The sequence below is a fragment of the Hyla sarda genome, chromosome 4 (assembly GCF_029499605.1).
Source record: "Hyla sarda isolate aHylSar1 chromosome 4, aHylSar1.hap1, whole genome shotgun sequence".
In the NCBI taxonomy this organism is placed as follows: domain Eukaryota; kingdom Metazoa; phylum Chordata; class Amphibia; order Anura; family Hylidae; genus Hyla; species Hyla sarda.
Window position 1 is genome coordinate 183,724,833 of NC_079192.1, and position 16,072 is coordinate 183,740,904.

Sequence of the window (16,072 nt, forward strand, 5' to 3'; positions counted from 1 at the left end):
CAAATTTCGAATTCCACTTTGCGTTTTTTCACTTTGGCGTTTTTTTAATCCTTTTGGCATTTTTTCACTTTTTCTGTGTTTTTTTCCGCTCTTTGGCGTTTTGAAAAAAACTCTGTAGTTCCCTCAAACCAGCATTTTTTTGTCAAAATCGTGGCGTGTGGCTCCAATAGAAGTCTATGGGAGTGAGAAAACGCCAAGAAAAACGCTATGTGGATTTTAACTTTGGCGTTTTTGCAGGCGGTTTTTAATCTTTTTTGGACTTTAGCGATCCAAAAAAGTGATGTAGATAGCTGTTTTTAATAAAATTTCGTAGGGTACCATTAAAAAAAAATTTTCAAAAATATACAGTAGTGAAGGAAAAATTGTATCTAACGAAATGTATATCATTGAAAAAAAAAACTATTACTTTTTAAACAGGGATCAATTTATGTGTGCGGGGAAATAAAAATGTTGCCGACAATTATAAAAATGTATTGTGTGTGTTTTTCACTTTTTTGCTTTCTTTTTACATTTTTTTTGTTAGTACTACTACTCCCAGCATGGAACACACTGTTCCATGATGGGAGTAGTACTACCTGTACTAATTGACAGATCGCCGGGGTCCCTTGCGATTCTTTTGTATAATGTATAGACAGCTCTTCTATGGGCCCCTGCCCTGACGTATATTTACACTTATTCACATTTCCCGCAGGGCTGTGATTGGCCAGATGGTTCCAGCCAATCACAGCTCTCTGTGAGAAATAGGAACATGTGTATATATACGGCCGTGCAGGGGACCATAGGAGAGCGGCCGCTACATCTATACATTATACAGGAGCATCACAGCGGGTGTCAGGAGTGATACCCGCAGTGATCTTTCCATAACTGCAGGTAATACTACTCCCAACATGGAGCACACTCTGCCTCATGCTGGGAGCTGTAGTACCTGCATTAATAGACAGATTGAAGCGGGTGTCAGAAGTTACACTCGCTGCGATCTGTCTATTAATACAGGTACTACAGCTTCCAGCATGGAGCAGAGTGTGCTCCATGTTGGGAGTAGTAGTGCCTGTTTAAGGACACATCACAGTGGATGTCACTACTGACACCTTCTGTGATCGTCCTGTTTATAGCAGAGATGGAGCGGCTGTATACATCGCTCACATCCCTGCTCTGCACTATACTCCGGGCCGGCCACTCATTCATTCATCTTTTCCTCAGAGCTGTGATTGGCTGAAACCATCCAGCCAATCACAGCTCTGGTGGGAAATATGAATTTCTGTTGACATCAGTGGCCGGAGTATAGTGCAGAGAGGCAAGCGATGTATAGACCCGCTCGCATCTCTGCTATATTATGGGCGATATATGTCTATAGTACAGGTACTATCACTCCCAGCATGGAACAGTCTGTTCCATGCTGGGAGTAGTAGTACTACATAAAAATGTTAAAAATTTAGTTAGAAAAAAGTGAAACACACACTTTATTAAAAAAATAATAAAAATTGGGTTATAAAATATATACATTGCGTTTAATAAAAAAAAAATTCCATCACTGCTGCATCCTTTTTTTTTTTTTGGTACCCAAGAAATTTTGAGTACCAAAAAAAATGCCGAGGTGCAATTTCCACACAAATGAAAAAAAAAAACGCCAAAAAAAACTGCAAGAAAAAACGAATGATGACGTCACTTTTCAGGCGTTTTTTTAATCCCTAAAAACGCAGTGCAAAAAAACCAAGTGGAGACTTAGCCTTAGGAATACAAAGAAAATCCTCCCAATCTTCCTTATCAATAGCTCCTACCATTCTCATTTGACCTGACATTGAGCCATAAGGCTATTGTGGTAACAAATTGAGTAAAATGGTAACAAATTGAGATCTTTCACTTCCACAATCTGGATTCTACTAGCTCTCTGAAAACTGCTAAATGAAACATTTTTAAACAAATAAAAATGTGCATGACATGCTGTCTTCTAAAATAGAGCAAGTAATGAGCCGTGTACTATACATTTAGATCAGTGGTTTAAAAACTGTGGCCCTGTAGCTGTTGCAAAACTTTAAACCTCAGCATGCCAGACAGCCGTCAGCTGTCAGGGTATGCTGGGAGTTGTAGTTTTGCAACATCTGGACAGCTACAGTTTGGAGGCCATCGATCTAGATTAATAGCTCTGCTAATATTGATCTATTACAACACAAATGAAGAGTAGATTATGTGCTGGTTTAGTAGACAAAAGTTTAACCCCTTCATGACCCAGTTAATTTGCTTTTTTCTGGCTCACGTTTTTTTCCTTCTTACCTTCTAAGGCTCTTTTCACACTATACTGTTGCTCCGTTACAAACGGACGTTAATAATTTTTTTTCTACTTTGGCTGCCATTAATGGGAGTTATAAAGGGCAAAGAGGATCCCTTCACTTGAATGGGATTCCTCTAACGTCCGTTATAAGTCCCGTTATGATAGCGGGAGAAAAAGACGTGTCACGCACAAATTTTTTTCCCCCGCTATCTTCCTAACGGCCAGTACACTGACAGGCACAAATGTCAGTGTGAAAGGAGCCTAAGACCCATAACTTTTTTATTTTTCGACTGACAATGTTGTATTAGGGCTTATCTTTTGCGTGGCGAGTTGTACACTTTTTTTTTTTTTTTATCATATAATGCATTAGAAAGCCAGAAAGAAAATTAATTGTAAGGCAAAATTTAAAACAATATGGAATTGCACAATTTTTTAGGGCAATAAATTTTCAAAATACAGTAAATCTCACATGCCATCTTCATTCTATGGGTCAGTACAATTCCAATGACACCAAAACTTGAATCATTTTTGTTTTGTTTAATGGTAAAAAATTAAAAATAAATTAAACCTTGAAAAATAAAAAATAAACTTTGTTCATTACCATGTTCTCACCCCTATAACTTTTTTTTATTTTTCCACATATGGAGCTGTTTAGGGGTTTTTCTTTGCACCATGAGCTGTAGTTTTTAATGGTACCACTTTTGTTTAATTCTGGCTTTTTGATCAATTTTTATTACATTTTTTGGGGGATGTAACCTTACCAAAAATCATCAATTTTGATATTTTCAATTTTTTTGCATATACACAGTTCACCGTGCAGGATCAGAAACATAATTTAATAGATCGGACCATTATGCACGAGGCAATACCAAATATGTGTTTTTTTTTTGTACATTGAGTTATTTAAAAAAAAAAGAGAAACAGGGGTGATTTGAATTTTTATTAGGGGGGGGGAATAAAAACGTTTTTCTTTTACTTCTTTTATACACACTTTTTGCCCCCCCCCCCCCCCCCCCCAGGGGCCTATCATAAGCCATCATCAGATGGCTTACAGAGATCAATGTAATGCTAATGCACTACATTTATCCATGAAATCTGCTAAGGACTTGATTGCTAAAGGCTGCCAAAGTGAGCTTTAACCCCTTAAGGACTCAGCCCATTTTGGCCTTAAGGACTCAGACAATTTAATTACAATTTACGTTTTCATTTTTTCCTCCTCGCCTTCTAAAAATCATAACTCTTTTATATTTTCATCCACAGACTAGTATGAGGGCTTGTTTTTTGCGCGACCAGTTGTCCTTTGTAATGACATCACTCATTATATCATAAAATGTATAGCGCAACCAAAAAACACTATTTTTGTGGGGAAATTAAAACGAAAAACGCAATTTTGCTAATTTTGGAAGGTTTCGTTTTCACGCCGTACAATTTATGGTAAAAATTACGTGTGTTCTTTATTCTGAGGGTCAATACGATTAACATGATAACCATTATTACATACTTTTATATTATTGTTGCGCTTAAAAAAAATCACAAACTTTTTAACCAAATTAGTACGTTTATAATCCCTTTATTTTGATGACCTATAACTTTTTTATTTTTCCGTATAAGCGGCGGTATGGGGGCTCATTTTTTGCGCCATGATCTGTACTTTTTTTTGATACCACATTTGCATATAAAAAACTTTTAATACATTTTTTATAAAAATTTTTTTAAATAAAATGTATTAAAAAAGTAGGAATTTTGGACTTTTTTTTTTTCCGTTCACGCCGTTAACCGTGCGGGATCATTAACATTTTATTTTAATAGTTAGGACATTTACGCACGCGGCGATACCAAATATGTCTATAAAATTTATTTTTTACGCTTTTTGGGGGTAAAATAGGAAAAAAATGACGTTTTACTTTTTTATTGGGGGAGGGGATTTTTTTTTACTTTTACTTTTACATTTTTTTACTTTTATTTTACACTTGAATAGTCCCCATAGGGGACTATTCATAGCAATACCATGATTGCTAATACTGATCTGTTCTATGTATAGGACATAGAACAGATCAGTGTTATCGGTCATCTCCTGCTCTGGTCTGCTCGATCACAGACCAGAGCAGGAGACGGCGGGAGCCGCACGGAGGAAGGAGAGGGGACCTCCGTACGGCGTTATGAATGATCGGATCCCCGCAGCAGCGCTGCGGGCGATCCGATCATTCATTCAAATCGCGCACTGCCCCAGATGCCGGGATCTGTATTGATCCCGGCACCTGAGGGGTTAATGGCGGACGCCCGCGAGATCGCGGGCGTCGGCCATTGCCGGCGGGTCCCTGGCTGCGATCAGCAGCCGGGATCAGCCGCGCATGACACGGGCATCGCTCCGATGCCCGCGGTTATGCTTAGGACGTAAATGTACGTCCTGGTGCGTTAAGTACCACCGCACCAGGACGTACATTTACGTCCTGCGTCCTTAAGGGGTTAAAGGGGTATTCCACTAAAAACCTTTATTTTTTTTTTCATATCAACTGGCTCCAGAATTTTAAAGGGGTTCTCCAGTGGAATTTTTTTTTTTTTTTTTATGAAATGGTGGCTGAAAGTAAAACAGATTTGTAAATTACTTCTATTTAAAAATCGTAATCCTTCCAGTATTTATCAGCTGCTGTATACTACAGAGGAAGTTCTTTTCTATTTGAATTTCTTTTATGTATGACCCCAGTGCTCTCTGCTGACACCTCTGTCTGTGTCAGGAACTGTCAAGAGCAGGAAAAAAATATATAATGCATAGAGATCCCATGTTTTTCACATATATGAAATGTTATATTGTTATGTGTTATTAAATATGATTATTAAATGTGATTGTTTGGCGCACATCTCTTGCAGACTTGAGGCTATTATTTTTCTATAGCTTACGCTATTTTTTCTGATTTTATTGTAAATAGTTGTCAGCCTGGAGGTGTCATCTTGTTTTATATATTGGTTTTCTTTAGTACTTTTGGGTGGTACACAGATAGATCCTTTCTGAATTGAGGGTGAGCTGAATTGAGGGTGAGCCACAATAGTTTTTTTTTTGTTCAAAAGTTTAAAGTGTACCTGTCATTAGCAAAAACTTTTTATATACTGGAGAAAATAACTTTATAAATATATTTGTAAAAAAAAAATTGGATATTTTTGTCCCTGCAGCTATTGCATGTGTGTGCGGACAAGCAGGGCTCTGTACACTGAGGACAAGCAGGGCTCTGTGCACTGAGAACAAGCAGGGCTCTGTACACTGAGGACAAGCAGGGCTCTGTACACTGAGGACAAGCAGGGCTCTGTACACTGAGGACAAGCAGGGCTCTGTTCACTGAGGACAAGCAGGGCTCTGTACACTGAGGACAAGCAGGGCTCTGTGCAGTGAGGGCAAGTAGGTCTCTGTACACTGAGGACAAGTAGGGCTCTGTGCAGTGAGGACAAGCAGGGTGTTGTACACTGAGAACAAGCAGGACTCTGTGCACTGAGGACAAGCAGGGCTCTGTGCAGTGAGGACAAACAGGGCTCTGTACACTAAGGACAAGCTGAGCTCTGTACACTGAGGACAAGCAGGGCTCTGTATACTGAGGACAAGCAGGGCTCTGTACACTGAGGACAATCAGGGCTCTGTGCAGTGAGGACAAACAGGGCTCTGTTCACTGAGGACAAGCAGGGCTCTGTGCACTGAGGACAAGCAGGGCTCTGCACGGAGAACAAGCTGGGCTCTGTACACTGAGGACAAGCAGGGCCCGGTGCACTGAGGACAAGCAGGGCTCTGCACTGAGGACAAGCTGGGCTCTGTACACTGAGGACAAGCAGGGCTCTGTGCACTGAGGACAAACAGGGCTCTGTGCAGTGAGGCTCGCTGACATGCAGGCTGATTGACAAGCCAGGAGCCTGCACAGAGTCCTGCTTGTCCACTCACACTTCCTGTATTTGGTCTCCTCACAGAGACACAAAGGCAATAGCTGGCAATACACATTTTTTTAACCAATGTATATTAAATATATACATATAATGTAATGATCTACATTATTTAAAAAGTTTTTACTAACGACAGGTACACTTTAACTGATAAAAGTAAAACAAGAATTTATGTTTTCTAGAATATACGAATAATACCCAGCAGCACCCCTGAATTCTATCATTCTAGACTATTGTTGAACTCAGGTGGATTGCCATTTACCTCACAAAACAAACATAACATCTAATAAGGGATGGAATAACAATTCTACTTATAGTATTTCCAGAAGACTACACACTAATATCTGCACACCATTGTCATGAATAATTGCTGGAATATTTGGTTGAAAGGATCGGATTTGTAATTTGAAACTAGAGTTTTTTGCTTGCACGAATGTACATAAGAGCATCATTGAACAAAATATGCATAAAGAAAGAATTGTTTATGCTTAAATAATTTACTTGCGTAAAAGTATTTGTAAGAATGGATTACCGACCGTGTACCCTGAGGTGTCACCTATAGCACCGTTTTCTATTTCGAGATTTAGTCACACTGAGCATTAACCGTATCCTATTGTTGGACAGATAGAAATATCCCTATACAGTGGTCCCTCAAGATACAATGGCCTCAGGTTACAATAATTCCAACATACAATGGTCTTTTCTGAACCATTGTAACTTGAAACTATACTTTTAATATGAAAGGACTTGTTTTAGATGAATTAGCTATCTGCTTATTTTTCTTTAATGTCTATTTATTTTTTTTTTGGTTGACATTTGGGGGGCTTTGGAATCAGTTACTAGTTTTTCATAGATTTCCGCTGTTAAGGTACAGTGCTTACAATGGTGGAACCAATTACAATTGAAACTTGAGGGACCACTGTTTTCAGACAGCAGCAAAACTATGGTCACTGTGTTAATATACAGGGCCATGTGTATGGATACACCTTAATAAAATGGGAATGGTTGGTGATATCAACTTCCTGTTTGTGGCACATTAGTATATGTGAGGGGGGGAAACTTTTCAAGATGGGTGGTGACCATGGTGGCCATTTTGAAGTCGGCCATTTTGAATCCAACTTTTGTTTTTTCAATAGGAAGAGAAATGTGACACATCAAACTTATTGGGAATTTGACAAGAAAAACAATGATGTGCTTGGTTTTAACGTAACTTAATTCTTTCATGAGTTATTTACAAGTTTCTCTTTATTTACAGCCATTGACATGTCGTCGAGGTTAACACGTGAGGAGCGGATAGAAATTGTGTTGATGTCTGGTGAACACTGTAATCGGGTCATTGCAGCAGATTTCAATGCAAGACACCCTACGAGACCACCTATCTCCCATGCTACAGTTAGCAAACTGCTTGCTAAGTTTCGTGAAACTGGTTCACTGTTGGATTTGCCAAAATGTGGACTCATGAAATCTGTCACTAATGAAGAAACATCAGTGGCTGTCCTAGCTTCATTCAGCAAGAGCCCACAGCGTAGCACTCGCCGCATGTCACTGGAGAGTGGCATTAGTCGAACATACCTTCGGCGGATATTAGCTACTCACAAATGACACCCTTACAAATTCCAGCTACTGCAGCATCTCAACGAGGGTGACCCAGATCGGCGCACTGAATTTGCAGAATGGGCAAAACAAAAATTGGAACAGGACCCTCAGTTTAGGCAGAAGATTTTGTTCAGTGATGAGGCACGCTGCTGCTGGTGCTCACCATCCTCGGTAGCAGACATCATACCTCCATCTAATAAGCTACCTGGGATTCACCTCGGGCTTATGGGGCCTGATTCTATCTGTTTACACACTGACTCTATCTATTGGCTGTGGACAGTCATCAATTAGATCTGGAACCAATCAAATCTGGTCTATATGGGATATCTAACATGCACAGGTCTCCGTATCAGGACCTAACGTTGCTCTTTCGTCTATCACCATTTTTTATTGATCATGGCGCCCACCACACATTAACAACTGTGCATGAAATATTACATGGAGTGAACCTAGAAATACTCTGAAGATTATTTCTTTACTACCACTTTAACCTGTATATGACATTGTTACACATCGTTTATGTCTGATACTTTGTCTTATAGCCCATTTCTAAATGTCTCTGTTCATCTATACTTTGACATTTAGATACTGACGCTATCATGACATTTATTTAAGTTTGACTGTCCCTGACCACTGAGACCGATTTTTACCTATCTTTACCTATCTGAATGTATCTGTCCTATGTTAATCGTTCATTATCTAAGTGTTAACCCACTAATGCTCTAATGTACTAATATCTTCTTATCGTTGTATATATTTGTTGTCCTCTTGTCCCCTGATGAGCCAATGTATCTACATTAGGCGAAACGCGTTGGTAGAAGAGGCTAACTTATCTGTACGTATTGTCTCTATGCTCCCTATTCCTATCCACACTTAGTTTAGGAGCCCCCCCTAGATAGGTAGGGCTCTGAGTGTAGGCACTCACCTGTACCCTCACCCCCTTCCCATTATTAGTTAACACTTTTTGATAACAATTTTATTAACTAATTAAATTAAGATTTGATATCTAAGCCTTTTTAAATGAACTGGTGCCAGAAAGTTAAACAGATTTGTAAATTACTTCTATTAAAAAATCTTTATCCTTTCAGTACTTTTTAGCAGCTGTTTGCTACAAAGGAAAATCTTTATTTTTTTAATTTCTTTTTTTGTGTTGTCCACAGTGCTCTCTGCTGACACCTGATGCCCATTTCAGGAACTGTCCAGAGCAGGAGAAAATCCCCATAGCAAACCTATGCTGCTCTGGACAGTTCCTGACACGGACAGAGGTGTTAGCAGAGAGAACTGTGGACAACACAAAAAAGAAATTCAAAAAGTAAAGAATTTCCTCTGTAGCATACAGCTGCTAAAAAGTACTAAAAGGATTAAGATTTTTTAATAGAAGTAATTTACAAATCTGTTTAACTTTCTGGCACCAGTTCATTAAAAAAAAAAGTTTTCCACTGGAGTACCCCTTTAACGACGCAGGACGTATATTTATGTCCCGCGCCGGCTCCCGCGATATGAAGCGGAATCGCGCCGCGATCCCGCATCATATCGCGTCGGTCCCGGCGCTCATCAACGGCCGGGACCCGTGGCTAATACCACACATCGCCGATCGCGGCGATGTGCGGTATTAACCCTTTAGAAGCTGACCGCCGCTTCTAAAGTGAAAGTGAAAGTGACCCGGCTGCTCAGTCGGGCTGTTCGGGACCGCCGCGGTGAAATCACGGCGTCCCGAACAGCTGACCGGACACCGGGAGGGCCCTTACCTGCCTCCTCTGTGTCCCATCGGCGAATGACTGCTCCGTGCCTGAGATCCAGGCAGGAGCAGTCAAGCGCCAATAACACTGATCACAGGCGTGTGAATACACGCCTGTGATCTGTGTAATAGATCAGTGTGTGCAGTGTTATAGGTCCCTATGGGACCTATAACACTGCAAAAAAAATGTAAAAAAAAGTGTTAATAAAGGTCATTTAACCCCTTCCCTAATAAAAGTTTGAATCACCCCCCTTTTCCCATAAAAAAATAAAACAGTGTAAAAAAAATAAAAATAAACATATGTGGTATCGCCGCGTGCGTAAATGTCCGAACTATAAAAATATATCATTAATTAAACCGTATGGTCAATGGCGTACGCGCAAATAATTTCCAAAGTCCAAAAAGCGTATTTTGGTCACTTTTTATACCTTTAAAAAATTAATAAAAAGTTATCAAAAAGTCCGATCAAAACAAAAACCATACCGATAAAAACTTCAGATCACGGCGGAAAAAATTAGTCCTCATACCGCCCTGTACGTGGAAAAATAAAAAAGTTATAGGGGTCAGAAGATGACATTTTTAAACGTATAAATTTCCCTGCATGTAGTTATGATTTTTTCCAGAAGTGAGACAAAATCAAACCTATATAAGTAGGGTATCATTTTAACCGTATGAACCTACAGAATAAAGAGAAGGTGTAATTTTTACCGAAATATGCACTGCGTAGAAACGGAAGCCCCCAAAAGTTACAAAATGGCGTTTTTCTTTCGATTTTGTCGCACAATGATTTTTTTTCCGTTTCGCCGTGAATTTTTGGGTAAAATGACTGATATCACTGCAAAGTAGAATTGGCGATGCAAAAAATAGGAAGAAGATGGATTTTTAGGTGGAAAATTGAAAGGGTTATGATTTTTAAAAGGTAAGGAGGAAAAAACGAAAGTGCAAAAACGGAAAAACCCTGAGTCCTTAAGGGGTTAAATGACCAGTATGGAAGTGATCCCCAATGTAGGTCATTACTGACAGTGTCAGCTGCAGACAGCAGCCGGCACCTGCCAGGTATGGGGATACCTCAACAGTTGGGTGGATAATATGATTAATAGGAAAAAGGGGTGTTTTAAACTTTTTCAAATTTGTATTTTCCATATTTTTTTAAACTTTATTAAGCATTTTGTTAGTCCCATACATACAATTTCTTGATCACTTGTACAATATTATTGTGCTTTAACTATTTACCATGACAGGATTGGAGGCCTTCGCTCATGCTTTGGCAACCGTTTGGCACACTACAATTGCATCACGTAATACTGATGCAATTGATTTGATGGCAGATGGCACTGTTTTAATTGCTGGGGTACCTCCATCAACCCAATATTTATTATCTACCCTAAGTGTAGTGGCAAGGTTAACTCAATTAAAATAATGAATGGCATATTTTTCTATTACATGCTTTGAACAAATGAATCAAACAATTTTTGAAAAATGACAAATTTGTGATATTAGAGAGATAGAGAGTTAAAGGGGTATTCTGGGCAAAAACATTTTATCCATTATCCTAAGGATAGGGGATAGGGGATAAGATGTCTGATAGCGGGGGACCCGCCGCTTGGACCTCCCCGCGATCTCCCTGCAGCCCCCGTGATCAGACATCTTATCCCCTATCCTTTGGATAAAATGTTTTTGCCCGGAATACCCCTTTAAAATCTTTTTTATTTATTTATTCAGACCTTCTAGATTCCAAGCATGCAAGTACTGTTATCTCATTTAAAGGCTTCAGCCAACCACCACTAGGTGGGGCCTACTGCATTTGTATTGATGGTTCTCACTGTTGTCAATGCTGCAGACACCCAGAATTTCATAACGTAAGTATGTTCTATGAGGGGATTTTGAGCCTGCTTACTATAGATTGAACAATATATGTACCATAGAAAGGCCGGAAGTACAACTTGTTCAGCAAAAATATGCCTTGCATAGATTCTGGTACCTACAACTACAAAACTGATGTATTTTTTTATTTTTATTTTTTAAACAAAGGGTCATTGCCATCACAGAAAATTATCCATATGATTAAAATACTTAAATGGGTACTGTCAGATTAAAAAAACTCCAGTGAGTGTGGGCTAGCACTCTTCTGTGCTCTCTGCTATCTGATAGTATGCCTCTGTGCTCTCTCCTGTCCTATCAAACAGGAGAGAGCACAGAGGAGTGCTAGCCCAGGTTAATGTTTTGCCAAGATGTACAACATATAAAAAGTTTTTGTATCTGACAGTGCCTATTTAAAGTGGTTATCCAACATAAGGTGACTTTTGTACTTACCTACCAGACAGTAATGGACATGCTTAGGAAGGATCTATTTTTGTCTTGGGGTTAAATGTGTTGTGAGTCCACCATAATGCTGCTGCTTTCTTATTGTGAAATGGCTATTTCCTGTTGGAGTCCCTCCTTCCAACGACAAATCCCAGGATCCCTTGTTTTAAGTGTGAGGTCACTTTTCTCCCTCCCATATATCAATCACCCCACCCATTGCAGCATAGCTATGCTCCCTTCCATGTGTGCTGTTCTTCAAACTACAATACCCTGCAGCTCTCTGGAGAATGATCTCCCTCCCACCCAGCGGTCGCTCCCCATTGAAGCGCTGCCATGCTCCCTCTTAACACTTGACTAGTGATGTAATGTCTCGGACCGTACTGGAACCTGGGGAAGGCCCGAAACAACACTCATTTTGTATGCTGCTAAAAAGGAACATCGGGGAAAAGACCACATAAGAATTGCAAGACCAGTCACCAAACACAGATATAGCAACTAAATTATAAACTACACTAACTTTACAGCCCTTGTAGCACAGTCAAATAAAACAAAAAATCCCAAAATACATACCCTCTGCTGTCCTGCAGTTCCCTGCACCAACTTGAGCTCTGCTGTGCTGGAAGAGACTAGGTAGGTTGCAGTGTAAGAAAGGAGAAATCAAAGCATCCCTTGAATATATTGGCCCTCATTTACTATTGCAAACCTGACATATCGACATGTTTTGTCGGGTTGTGCGCCAGATTCTGTCGCATTGCTCCAGAAATTCTGTCTGTGCCAGATTTTGTGCCAGAATTTGCACCAGAATTGAAAAAAAACCCGACTAACTCTCCATTTTGCTAAGAAAACCTGAAAAAGGGGCGTGGCCGCCGGAAAAAGGCGGCATGGTCTCTGAAAAGGGTCGTGTTCCCGACATTTTCACAAAAACCCAACATATTTACTAAGGTTTCCACCGAAAATGTGGTGGATTTGAGTTGAGGAAAACCCGACATATCAGAGCATGTGTAAAAAAAGCAAAATGTATGGAAAGTGGAAAATGTAGGGAAACCTTAGTAAATACCATGGAAAATAAATTGTAGGGAATTAAAACCCACAAAGAAACCTACACTCCACTCTTAGTAAATAAGGGCCATTGTATCAGAATTCTACTCACAATCGCCAGAGCCTAGTACAGTAAGGCCCTTGAATCACAATCTCAATCTTTAAAGTGTACCTCCAGTGCTATTATGAAAAATCACTGCCATAGAGACAGAGTGAGAAACTCCATGTCATAAGGCAGATGGGTAGCACGAAGAATGGTTGCATGGAAAGCTATTCCAGCACAAAATTCTACGTTATTTAGTAAAAGTGACTATTGTGGACAGAGCTGCACTATAAGCATTTTTCTGAAAATTGACAAAAGCATTGGAAGTACGCTTTAAGGTGGAGATTTTCTATGTGCTGTGTTTTTAGTACACCGCACATAAATAAAGTTCTATCCATTTTCAGTTTACTGGATTTACTAAGAGGTGCAGGCCTATTAGTAAATCCAGCGACTCCATGGTTGCCGTTGCACCCAAGACAGAAATATACACCGGCTCAGAGCTGGTGTAGATTTTTGTGACTTCTGGTGTCGCAAATCAGCCCTAAAGTTGCAAGTGAAGAGGGCGCGCCCCCTGCACGCCCTTTTCACCACACAAAACCGCACCCCCTCCCAGTCTGCTCTCTGCCACTTTCGTTCCCTCTTGGCACGAGCAGCGTACGTCCTAAAAAGTCGAACTTTGTGGACATACGCCGCAGGTGTGGCTTAGTATATGTCCCCCTAATTGTTTACATTGATAAATTCAGCATCTCTACAGGTCTGTAACAGTGCCCCTAAAAAAGGGCACTGTTTTTCTGCTGACAGGTTCCTTTTAAGCACCAATGACTGTGCTCACTTTGGCATATTGGCTTTTTCCTTGTAATGCTTTGTATTAGGTCAACAAAGTCCATATTGCTAAGCCTGTTGTTTAATAGAACTTTAATAACGCTTTCATGTTGGTTACATTTACACTTCCTGCATTGCAACTAAATGAAAAACTAAGGGCAACTTTCATAATACACTGCTCAAAAGACACAAAGGGAACACAAACAATACAATGTAGCTAGAAGTCAATCACACTTCTGTGGAAGCAACACTGATTGACAATCAATTTCACATGCTGTTGTGCAAATGGAACAGACAACAGATGGAAATTATAGGCAATTAGCAAGACACCCCCAATAAAGGAGTGGTTCTGTAGGTGGTGACCACAGACCATTTCTTAGTTCCTATGCTTCCTGGCTGATGTTTTGGTCACGTTTGAATGCTGGTGGTGCTTTCACTCTAGTGGTAGCATGAGACGGAGTCTACAACCCACACAAGGGGCTCAGATAGCTCATCCAGGATGGGACATCAATGCGAGCTGTGGCAAGGTTTGCTATGTCTGTCAGCGTAGTGTCCAGAGCATTGAGGTGATACAAGGAGACAGGCCAGTACATACGGAGACGTGGAGGAGGCCGTAGGAGGGCAACAACCCAGCAGCAGGACCGCTACTTCCGCCTCAGTGCAAGGAGGAGCACTGCCAGAGCCTTGCAAAAGGACCTCAAGCAGGCGACAAATGTGCACGTGTCCACTCAAATGGTCAGAAACAGACTCCATGAGGGTGGTATGAGGGCCTGACGTCCACAGCTAGGGGTTGTGCTTACAACCCAACACCGTGCAGGACGTTTGGCATTTGCCAGAGAACACCAAGATTGGCAAATTTGTCACTGGCACGATGTGCTCCTCACAGATAAAAGCAAGTTCACACTGAGCACATATGACAGACGTGACAGAGTCTGGAGACGTCGTGGAGAACCTTCTGCTGCTTGCAACATCCTACAGCATGACCTGTTTGGCGGTGGGTCTGTAATGGTGTGTGTGGCAATTTTGTGGGGGGCCGCACAGCCCTCCATGTGCTTGCCAGACATAGCCTGACTGCCATTAGGTACTGAGATGAGATCCTCAGACCCCTTGGGAAACCATATGCTGGTGCGGTTGGCCCTGGGTTCCTCCTAATGCAAGACAATGCTAGACCTCATGTGGCTGGAGTGTGTCAGCAGTTCCTGCAAGAGGAAGGCATTGAAGCTATGGACTGGCCTGCCTGTTCCCCAGACCTGAATCCGTTTGAGCACATCTGGGACGTCATGTCTCATTCCATCCATCAACGCCACATTGCACCACAGACTGTCCAGGAATTGGCGGATGCTTCAGTCCAGGTCTGGGAGGACATCCCTCAGGAGACCATCCACCACCTCATCAGGAGCATGCGCAGGCGTTGTAGGGAGGTCATACGGGCACGTGGAGGCTACACACACTACTGAGCCTCATTTTGACTTGTTTTAAGGACATTACATCAAAGTTGGATCAGCCTGTAGTGTGATTTTCCACTTTGATTTTGAATGTGACTCCATATCCAGACCTCCATGGGTTGATAAATTTGATTTCCATTGATAATTTTTGTGTGATTTTGTTGTCAGCACATTCAACTATGTAAAGACAAAAGTATTTCATACCATTAGTTCATTCATTCAGATCTAGGATGTGTTGTCTTAGTGTTCCCTTTATTTTTTTGAGCAGTGTATGATAAATATTTACCTGAATGAGGATGATGATATTATCACTGATAATGACATCTAAAAAAAATAAAATGAATGTAGTTAGGCATTAGTTTGACACTTGTTGAAAGTAATAGGATATGGCAATGAATAATGGTTGTCTTTTCATTTAAACATATAACATTGTGCAAAAACCTAGTGTGAACCTTGACTACATATGAGGGAGGTGTGAATTTATTGAGATGGCTTATTATAATTTATAGTAAGTCGTCAATTTTCTATAGTTTCTTCTAAACAATAAACACTGTATTTGCATCACTTTAAATGTCTGACATTCGTTTCTCCTTCTGTATAAATATTAGACTTGGCACTAGACACAGCTTCTTAGTCAGTCCTAGTACCAAAGTAACCTTATCTATTTAAGACTTGCCAACAAACATGCTTAGCTTAGTATAACAGATAAGTAAGACCAGTAGATACATGCTAAAATTAGCAATTTATAGTATTTTAAGCTGGTTATTTTCTTTCAGAATATGTCATTCATGTCTTGAATAGGGTAAGCTTAATGTTTAAGAAAATATATATTGGAAAGTAACTTCAGAAACCATGTCTTTTTTATTTATTTATTTTTTGCATATTTTCGTACATTA

At 40.3% G+C, this 16,072-nt stretch overlaps 1 protein-coding gene across 2 annotated transcripts in view; it reads right to left on the minus strand.

The window, feature by feature from the left end:
* Positions 1–12,443, minus strand: part of ADM2 (adrenomedullin 2) — a 60,583-nt gene extending 48,140 nt beyond the window's left edge. The window contains exon 1 of one of the 2 annotated variants that reach the window (XM_056569311.1): positions 12,399–12,443. The gene's annotated coding sequence lies outside the window, so the exon portion shown is untranslated. The remainder of the gene's footprint in view (positions 1–12,398) is intronic. The other variant, XM_056569312.1, reaches the window with a different exon arrangement.
* Positions 12,444–16,072: the final 3,629 nt, after the last annotated feature.